The following is an 11,066-nucleotide window of genomic DNA, read 5'->3' as shown; positions in this document are numbered from 1 at the left end:
CATACCAAAATGCTATTCAAGGGCATAAGCAACTCAAAATAACAGCCAAACATCAAGGTAAAACCACATAATATAGTAACATACTGACCCTAAAATCCGGGGAGGGGGGACAGAATTCCCCGACGTACGTTTTGCCTTGCTTTTTCAAAGGGGCATATCCCTCTGAGCTATACCCCAACTATTTATCCCCACTACACAGCTGAAAATAAAAAAATGTGGTTTTACCTTGATGTGTGGTTGATATTTTAACTATCATTTGCTATCTGTGGTATGCGCGCAATCAGGTTTTTATCACCACTAGGTTACCACATTATATATCCTAAATAATATTGGGCAATATGATATAATTCATGCTATACCTCTCTGAGAATTAAATCAATATTTGCTGATAGATGTATTAAGATAGTTGGTACATGCTGCCCGAAACCTAGGTGGAATATATCTCATAACACTCGTCTGTATCGCTTTTATTATGTCATATTGTCATTTTGTATAATATTCGGACTGATCATAAAAAAGTAGATTTCTTATAGTACATGTGTGGTTCATTGCTCTTGGTTGGTTTAATTTTTTTAGAAGTATTCTCCTTTGTGTGCTCTGAGCTCGTAGGTGGAGACCAGCTGTAATGATGTCTCCCCATAGAATACACATAGCGAAAGCAAATTCTGTTTTCTGCCTCTAGCCTAGAATCGCTCAAAAGCACTATATAAGACATTATAGAGAAGTACTGAGCAGTATAGATGTGAATAAAGCACTTAGAGATGTAACACCATTAGCTGCTGAATCTGCTGAAGCATTCTTGTGTTGTGTCTGTCTCTCTCTTTCTCTCTGCACTTCCTCTATTCTCCTCCTGCCTCCCCTCTCCGTAGGCTTCCATAAGATGTTTCTTCAGTGAGCAAGCAGCCTGTCTAGGTCACACAAGATGGATTTATTACAACTTACAGAGAGAAAGTTAGTTTTGTAAAGAATGGGGCGATAAACAGATAACTTTAGGACAAGGCATTTTTCTCTGATAAGATTTATATATATTTTTCTATTTATATTTGTGTGTACTATTGATTTAAACAGAGTTTTGTGACATGACAGTGACCATATCGGACATTATTCAGAAATACTGAGCAGTATAGATGTGAATAAAGCACTTGGGGTGAGATATAACATCATTAGCAGCTGAATCTGCTGAGGCATTCTTGTGTTGTGTCTGTCTCTCTGTATTTCTCTGCACTTCTTCTATTCTCCTCCTGCCTCCCCTCTCTGTAGATTTCCATAAGATGATGTAATCTGTTTCTTCAGTGAGCTAGCAGCCTGTCTTTCTCTCACAAGATGGATTTATTACAACTTTCAGAAAAAAAAGTTAGTTTTGAAAAGAAGGGAGGATAATCTGATACGTCTAGGACAAGCGATTTTTCTCTGATAATATATATACCGTATATATATATATATAGTATAAAGTTGTGTGAAATGACAGTGCCCATATGGGGAATTGTAGAGAAGTACTGAGCAGTGTAAATGCGAATAAAGCACTTGGGATGAGACATAACACTTACGTTAAGCTGCTGAAGCATTCCTGTGTTGTGTCTATCTCTCTCCCCACTTCCTCCATTCTCTTCCTGCCTCCCCTCTCCATAGACTTCCATAAGATGAAGTAATCTGTTTCTTCAGTGAGCAGGCAGCCCATCTTGGTCTCAGAAGATGGATTTAAAACAAATTTCTGATGAGATATATATATTTTATTTTACATTTTTTTATTTATATTTGTGTGTACTATTGATTTATGCAAATCTATGTGAAATGACTGCGACCATTTAACCCTAAGTCTATGCAGGGGATCTGGAGCTTTGTATCGGGAATATAGAGCTCCAACTGCTCTGAAGATATCATTAGATATACGAGCCTGTATTGAGTGATCTCCAAATTGTACTATGTACCTGAAAAGCTACTTTTAGAGAAAACAAGCACTGTTCTGTGTAGAACTACAAGTCCCAACGTTCTATTCAAGAAACTGTCAAGGATTGTTTTTTTGCAATTACAAAAGTATTCAGATCCAGATGCTGGTTTGATAAATGTAGAATATTATTCATGTCAAAGTCCAATAGCCATGAATCGAGAGGACACCGTGCATGCACGGCCACCCCTCCATTCACCGATATGGGCCCAAAATGGCTGGGCACTAACTTGGCTATTTACAGAAGTCCCCTAGCAGTGAATGGAGAAAGCCTCATATATGCAGTTTGCTTTCCATTCATAGCAGGGCCTTGTGAATGGCATAGGAGCGAGTCCACCACCTATTAGACCTTTATTGCATATACTATTGATAGGCCATAAAAGTCCAGATGGGACAATCCCTTTAACCTTTGCTATGGGCCCCTCTCTTCTATGTTCTGAACTGTTGAGATGTGTTTTCCAACCAGCTCAAGTTAGCAAAGGTTTACTATATGAGCTCATGCACACAACCATATAAGAAATCTTTGGGAAAGACTTTCCTGATCCCTGAGGATATCATCAGATCTGGTCCCTGGCATTTAAAGAAGCACTCCTGCAAACATTTTAATTTGCTGACTTATTAGAAAGGTACATGATGTAATCTGTAGTGAAGGTAATTTTCTTACCAGTGTATTTGTGAGTTATAACCTCCCTTCAGCTGTGTCATGTGACTCTGACTCTCCAAATAACACAGCATCTTATGTGTTGGCAGCAAGTCAGTTTCTCTATGTATTCCTATGGCTGCCTCAATGTCAGTCTCATAGGAATGAATAGAGAAGTAACTGATTTCCTGTCCTGGTCACATGACACAGCTGAGGTTTAGAAGAGAGGTTATAACTCACCGGTAAGAAAATTACCTTCACTGACACTTACATCATGGACCTTTCTAAGGATGCGGCCAAATAGTCAGGTTTCTGCATGCAGTTTTGGAATCCAAAACCAGAACCAGAAGCAACTTCAAAAAAGAGGAGAAGTCGGATCGGTCCTGTATACTTTCTCTCCTTTTATGATCCACTCCTGATTTTGGCTTTCCAAAACTGCATCCAGAAACCTGACCATGTGGATGTGACCTAACAGGTCAGAAAATAATAATTTTTGTGGGAGTACTTCTTTAATAACTGGCCATATGCACTGAGCCTAATGAGTAGGTATAAGATTTGATAGCTGCGTCCCTCTCGATTTTACACTAATAGGAATGAAGATCATTCACTAGACGTCCGAGGAATTCCAGAGCAGGAAATAAATATTGAAATGTCGCTAATGGTTGGAGAGGAAGGCACGGTCTTCTGTGTGATAATAAATTTATAAAAATTCTAATTATTTTGGGATTCTCTTGCTATGGAGTAATTACATTTTACCCTATGACTCTTGTTACTGTGTTGCACTGAATAAATATGTGAACCTCAAACTTGTTGTTCTCATCAATATCATACTTACCAACCAGAAACACCAACTTTTGGTGCATTTTTGTCCCGGGACAACCTGAATTTGGCAGGACTGTCTCTGAAAAAAAAGGGACAGTTCATGCAAATTTGAGACAGTTGGCAACTGAGCAATATAATGTCTATGTTATATTTTATATGATGATGACTAAACGGCCGGGCTCACTACTGAGATTTACAGAGTTGTCAAAGCGCTCTAATTTTTAGAGATAGTCCCTGCAAATTTGGGCTGTTCTGGACTTAAATAAGTGGGACTTGTATAAATCCCATCCACAAGTAAGAAGTCCCAGTTGGTTTGAGGGCATTCCTGGGGCAGGGCTTATATGCCCCAAATTTACCAGCTAAAATGCATTTAGGGCCATATAACTAGTGATTTGCTATCCACGTCCAAAGGATGGGGAACTGACTGATGTGACCCCGACTAAAGCGGGATGGTATTTCAGTTTCTATCTGCTCTGCTCAGCTGTATTCAGAGGCCACATGGTAGGACATTCACTATAAAGGACTGAACTTGAAACTTGAAACTTGAACCTCAGGGAGAAAGTGAAGCAGAGTTAGTGTAACTGTCATTCTTTTTTTTTTTTGTAATTTGTAGGGGCAGTGATACTGACCATTTGTGTAAAATACTTTAATTACTGAAATCGTACATTTCTATTAGAAAAATAGCTCTAAAGTGGCCCATTTTGAGCCTTAGTAACGCTCCTCTGTCTTCTGTTTACATAACAGCGGAGACTTGCTGAACGCTGACTGTGTTATGTAAACAGAAGACAGAGGAGCGTTACTAAGGCTCAAAATGGGCCACTTTAGAGCTATTTTTCTAATAGAAATGTACGATTTCAGTTATTAAAGTATTTTACAAAAAATGGTCAATATCACTTCCCCTACACATTACACAAATAAAAAAAAGAATGACAGTTACACTTTAAAAGTCAGAGATTTCTTCAGATAATTTGATAGTACACATGACGTTAACCCCTTAGTTTAGCTGACTGAAACACACATGTGTCACGGTTCCTCAGGTGACTGATGTCAGGAAATCAAGGAGATTGGCTGAGCGTGGAGGAATCTAACAGCCTCCTTGATTTCTCTTGATTCAGTGTTGATAGGGTAGTGACCACTTCCCTTTTCTCAGCTGTTGCTCAGTGGTCATCACTTCTACCCTTTATAGGCTGACCCCACCTTTCTGACTATGCGGTAGATAGCTTCATTTGGGTTTGGCTGAGCTGGTGTGAGTTTGTCTCTGGTGTTCTTGCTCTACAGAAGTTAAGTGTCGCGTTTGTTTGTGTTTGTTATATTCCCTGTTGTTTGTATCTTGGCCTGAGACAGAGACTTCCATTTGTCCATCTGGGGAGGAATGGTTGTCTCTGATCCTAACCTTTTCCAGGGCCTTATAGGGAAATAACGGCCTAGGTATCCTGCATATGAATATTCCTACCTTCAAGGTCTATTCATATTGCTAGATAGTTAGGGCCCGGATTAGGGTTGTTTAGCAGATGACCTCTTCCTTCCCTAGTTTCCAGGCCCAGTTACTGTTCCCCTTCCCTCCTGTGTTCAGTGTGGAGTTTCCCCCCACACTGATCGTGACAACATGTCTGATGTACTGGGAGCTTACCCAACAGAAGTCGCAAGAGTTACCTGACAGAAAAAAACTTGAATTTCAATAACTTGCCTAGCTGAATAAGTTGCGATTAGGGATGAGCGAATCAACTTCGGATGAAACATCCGAAGTCGATTCGCATCAAACTTTGTTTCAATATTGTACGGAGCGAGCGCTCCGTAAAGTATTAGAATGTATTGGTTCAGATGAGCCAAAGTTATTACTTCTCAAACTCTCGCGAGACTTCGCATAATAACTTCAGAAATTGTTTTATACTGTAAAAAAAACATTTCCCGAACTAGGGTTCGGTTCCAAGATGTATGTTTTTGATAAATAATTTTATAGATAGCATAGCAGCGTGCTTTTGCTTTTCTTTTTCTGCTCCTTGTTAAGCAAACGTGTTCCTAAAACATACTTGTGATGTCACAATATCTCACCTGACTCACATACACTTGTGATGTCACTATACCTCATGTGACTATAATACACTTGTGATGTCACAATAGATCACCTGACTGAAATACACTTGTGGTGTCATAATAGCTCATTTAGCCTAAATACTAGAGATGAGCAAATGGAAGTTGACAAAATCAAATTTGATCTGAATTTCAGGAAAAATTTGATTTGCACTGAATCCGAATTCCCTCTCGCTTTGTGGTAACGAATCGCATTTTTTCCATAAAATGGCTGCTGCACGTATGAGGACATGGAGCAAGGAACTCTAGGAACTAGGAACGCGGGATCACCCATAATGCTATGCATGCAGCCAATCAGCAGCCAGCCAGCCCTGTGATGTCACAGCCCTATAATTAGCCTCAGCCATCTTGGATTCTGCCATTTTCCAGTGTACTTAGTGCAGGGAGAGACGTCAGCAGGCGCAGGGACAGTGCTAGGAAATACTTCATTGTGCAAAAAAAACGATTTACAAGTTCAGGGAAAGATAATTCAAGGTGTAGGGAAAGGATAGGGAGTAATTATTCCACAGCATTTATGTAGAACAGGGTTCAGTAGGGGAGTTTACAGCCTGGGTAGTAGGAACAATCCTATTACACCTTGCTGCACTGACTGGGGATCCAAATTGCTGGAATTACAGAGCTGTATAATGGCAAACAGTTCTTATTAGGGTGCAAGTGCTGTTTGATACAGCCATTAACGGTTTATTACAAGGAAATATTTCTAAGTCTTTTGTGGAGTGGTTAAGTGGAAAAAAGACAAATATATTTGCGGTTCAGCGGTGCAGCTATATGTTCTAAAGCCCTTTTTGTCATGTATTAGTAGCAAAAGAAAAATATATTTGCCGTTCAGCGGTGCAGTTATATGTTCTAAAGCCTTTTGTGGAGTGTATAATTGGAAAAAAATAAGGGCCTATTTGCCACTCAGCGGTGCAGTTATATGTTCTCAAGCCCTTTTTGTTGTGTATTAGTGGCAAAAGAAAAATATATTTGCCGTTTAGCGGTGCAGTTATATGTTCTAAATCCCTTTTTTGCGTAATCCTTTTTTGCGTCTATTAGTGGCACAAAAAATGTATTTGCCATTGTGTGGTGAATTGACAAAATTACAGACTTTTTGGGGGTGTTTTAATTTCATTTTTATTTATTTATTTGATCTAACAGTATGTCAGACAGAGAAGTGACAGGGGAGGGGCAGAGGCCTAAACGTTTCTGGCGCAGGCACAGGTCGCAGCAGAGTAAGGGGACGTGGCAGCAGGAGTCGCAGCGAGAGGCCGGAGCTCCCGGTGTCATCTAGCGGTTGTGTCTTGACCAGCAACCCAGTGGTTCTTGAATGGTTGACTCCCTCATACACTTCGTCCCAAGTGACATCAGACACCCCCCAGCCAATAGTTGGTGGGTTCGTCAGACACAACTGTTGGCGTGCCCGGTAGCAGGCTCTGTGCCCTCACCTGTTTTCATCCTGCCTCTGTCCTTTTATGTTCCCTCAGCCAGAGAAGTATTATATTATATAGCCCTACTATACAGCAAGGACGAGCTACTGGAGGACAGTCAGCAGCTACTGGCCAACCAAGATGTGGAGGAGACCTCCGCCGCTTCCTCCGCTAGGCAGGCAAGTAGGTATGAGGAGAGTTGCGTGGGAGCTGGTGTTGCGAGTGGTGAGGCTCCTGACCCAGAGACCGGAGGAGGACATCAGTGATGTGCAGACAGTACTTGATGATGATGATGTAGCTGATCGCACTTGGGAGGCGGGTGAATTAGGGGCTTCATCATCATTAGGAGAAGAGGGTGGCAGCTTGCCCATGAGGAAGCAGCGGAGCCAGCAAGTCACTAGCGTGGCCGGGAGACAGCAGGGTGGCAGTAGAGGGAGGTTGGTAGCCAAACGTGCCCGGGGTAGACCACCCGCTTTGCAGGAGCCTAACTGTGCAAGGGTTCACGGAAGCAGCGGCGGTAGCAGTCAGTGCATAGTGATGGGGGTAAAATCACCTACTCGGCGGTGTGGCAGTTTTTTGTTAAGCCACCGGAGAAGGTGAACATGGCCATATGTAGAATCTGTGGGCAGAAGGTGAAGCGTGGCACCACGGCCCTGTGTCAACATATGCAGCGTCACCATAAAGTGGCCTTGGAGAACCATGACTCCGATATGGTGGTCCAGCCTGCCATAGCAACCGCTGCATCACTCAGTGACACGCACCTGGTTTCAGGCAGTCAAGACTCCACCACCTCAGCCGAAGGGAGCTGTCTGTCCTTCCCATAATCTGCTGGTCCTGATGCTCCTGCTCCTCCTCCTACTCCTCGTCAGTCATTCCGTCAGCAATCGATCACTGAAGCGATTGCCAAGAGACAACAGTATACGTGCACTCATCCAACGGCACAGAAGCTGAATGTGCTCCTGGCCAAGTTGCTGGTGCTGCAGTCCCTCCCTTTCCAAGTGGTGGACTCTGCACCTTTCAGAGAACTGATGGCTTGTGCCGAGCCGCCGTGGAAATTCCCAAGCTATCATTTCTTTGCCAAAAAGGCAGTACCAGCCATGCACACATGTGTAAAAAAGAAGGTAGAACAGAAGGTGGGCCAGTCCTTAAGTCCCAAAATGTCATTTCTTTGCCAAAAAAGCTGTACCAGCCCTGCACACACATGTAGAACAGAAGGTGGGCCAGTTCTTGAGCCTGTCGGTGTGTGTCAAAGTGCACGGCAGCGCCGACGTGTGGAGGTCAGGGACAATACATGTCCTTTACGGCCCACTGGGTGAATGTAATTCCTGCACAGCCACAGCAGCAACTTGGCCAGATGACGCCACTTCCGCCTCCACGTTGTCACGCCGTTGGTCCTGCAACAATGTCCGCCTCTGCCCCCTCATTCTCTACCGTGTCCTCAGCCTCCACTGCAGGGACAATTCACAGTGCCCCTCCAGCATACCACATGTGCAGGGCACGGCGGTGTCACGCTGTTCTGCACCTTGTTTGCCTGGGCGAACCGAGTCACACAGGGGAGGAACTGCTCAGTGTCCTTCATCAAGAAATCGAATCCTGGCTTTCTCTGCGACAACTTAAAATCTGAACCATGGTGACAAACAACGGGAATAACATGGTGTCAACGCTGCGTCAAGGAGGGCTGAGCCATGCGCCCTGTATGGCACACGTGTTCAATCTGGTTGTCAAGCGGTTCCTGAAGTCTTCCTCCCATCTGCAAGACATCCTAAAAATGGCCAGGAAACTTTGCATGCACTTCAGCTATTCATACACCGCAAAGCACCCCCCCCTTGAGCTGCAGTGGCAGAACGGCATCCCCCAACATAGGCTGATATGCGACGTTTCCATCCGTTGATATTCCACCCTCCATATGTTGGACCGACTATACGAACAGAGAAAGGCCATAAACGATTTCTTGATGATCCAAGTGGACAGAAGTACTCCGCTTCGTAACTTCAATGTCAGCCAGTGGCAGCTCATGCATGACACCTGCCATTTTCTCAGGCCCTTTGAGGAGGCCACATTATTTGTCAGTCGCCAGGACTACGGGATGAACAACGTCATTCCAATGCTTCATGTCCTGGAACAGATGCTGGTAAATCTGGCTGGTCAGGGGACTGGAGACATGGCACCTAGATCTGTGGGGGCTGAACTGGAGGAGGAGAAGGACATTAGAGCACATGCGATGTGTAGCGAAAGGAGAGGAGGAGCAGGAGCAGCCAGAGGAGCTACAGGGCGATGAGGAGGACGAGGCAGAGGACCCAGACACACCGTGGCAGTATGCAGTGGAGATGGAGGCAGGGAGTCCCTCTGAGTCACTTACACAAATGGCCCAGTGCATGCTCACTTACTTGCGTAGCAACTTGAGTCTAGAGTCACTGATGAGCAGCTTTCTTCACCCACCTAGTGAAGAAACTACTCACCAGCAGCAGCAGCTAGACCTGGAGCAGGACCTGAATCAGCAGGTGGTGGCTTACTTGGACAGCACCCTGCCACTCCACATTGAAGATACGCTGGACTACTGGGCAACCAAACTGGATTTGTGGCCTCAACTAGCAGAGTTTGCCCTGGAAAAGCTGTCCTGTAGCGGGTGTTTAGTGCGGCGGGGGACATAGTTACCCCAAGAAGAACTCGCCTGTCCACCCAAAATGTGGAGAGACTCACCTTTGTCAAGATGAATCAGGCATGGATCAGCCAGGATTTCCACCCACCAATGTCTGATGCATCAGACTAGGTCATCCATGGTACCACACCAACAATTTGACAAAAGAGACCGGTTTCTTCTTGCTACCTGCCTCAGCTACTATTCTGATGTTGCCACCCTCCTGATGCCACACATCTGATGCCAAGTGCTCTTTCTTTCACCCACCATCTTCAGCTGGTACTCGTTTTGCCACCCACCTCCCCACTCAGTCACGGGTCACTCTGTGGTCTCCTGATGCTGCTGCCACCCCCACACTATGTCACCTTGCCACTCTGTGGTCTCCTGATGCTGCTGTCATCTCCACACTATGTCACCTTGCCACATTGTGGTCTCCTGATGCTGCTGCCACCTCCCTACTCTGTCACCTTGCCACTTTGTGGTCTCCTGATGCTGCTGTTGCTGCCACCTCCACACTGTCATTGTGCCAACCTGTGGCCTCCTCCTGATGCTGCTGCCTCCTCCAGACTCTCTCATTGGGCCACTCTGTGGTCTCCTCATGCTGCTTCCACCTCACCACTATGTCATAGGGCCACTCTGTGGATTTCTCATGCTGTTCCCACCCTCCCCACTTCATAACTTGGCCACTATTTTTCCTTTCGGCCTGCCTGACATCATAATTTTTATGATCTGTCAGAAGTAAGGAAAAATGAGATTCACAACAGATCCTGTCTGTGTAGCGGCTGTAAGGCCTGTATAGTCCCATCAGAATTCGCTTTTGATTTGGTAGCCAAAAGCAGGAGTGGGTACAAAACACAGAAGACATGCAAATATTCCATTCACGTGTCATTTCTGTTTTGGATCCACTCCTGTTTTTTTGGGCATTAGCAATACTTATGGATTGCTGACTGAGTGAAGGTGCATGCTCAACCGACAGGATCCGTTTTTTGGTGGTTATTGTTCTGACGGATCAGAGGAAGGGCAAAATAATCAGTGACGTCAACACAAACTTACTGCTGACACCCTCTCCACTTTGTCGGGGGGCTCTGTAGACATCTATGTGGAATCAGCTGACGACAGTGTAAAAGGAGTGCGCTTCTTCTTGATGCTAACATTGACCTGTAAGGTTGAGTTCATAGTTATTTGGTCAGTTTTGGCCCCGTGACTGCCCAAATAAGTGAAGTGTGCAGTGATTCTAAGAGCGACGCCTGTTATCTGCATGTAATACTGACTCAGTATTATTTCACTACCATAGCAGACTCCCTATGCCTGTTACTGCAAGGCACCACTATAAAGGCTCTCTGCAGCAAGGAAATAGCCGTTTTTTAACGCGATTCACTGCGAATAAATTTGGATCAAAAAGTTTTTGAGAAATACATTTGTGATGTCACTATGGCTCATGTGACTAATATACACTTGTAATGTCATAAAAGCTCTGATTGTAATACACTTGCGATGTCACAATAGCTCACCTGACTGAAATAC

Source organism: Bufo gargarizans, chromosome 4, assembly GCF_014858855.1.
Source record: "Bufo gargarizans isolate SCDJY-AF-19 chromosome 4, ASM1485885v1, whole genome shotgun sequence".
Classification (NCBI taxonomy): domain Eukaryota; kingdom Metazoa; phylum Chordata; class Amphibia; order Anura; family Bufonidae; genus Bufo; species Bufo gargarizans.
The sequence above is the reverse complement of the archived record's forward strand: the minus strand, read 5'-3'. Positions refer to the sequence as shown.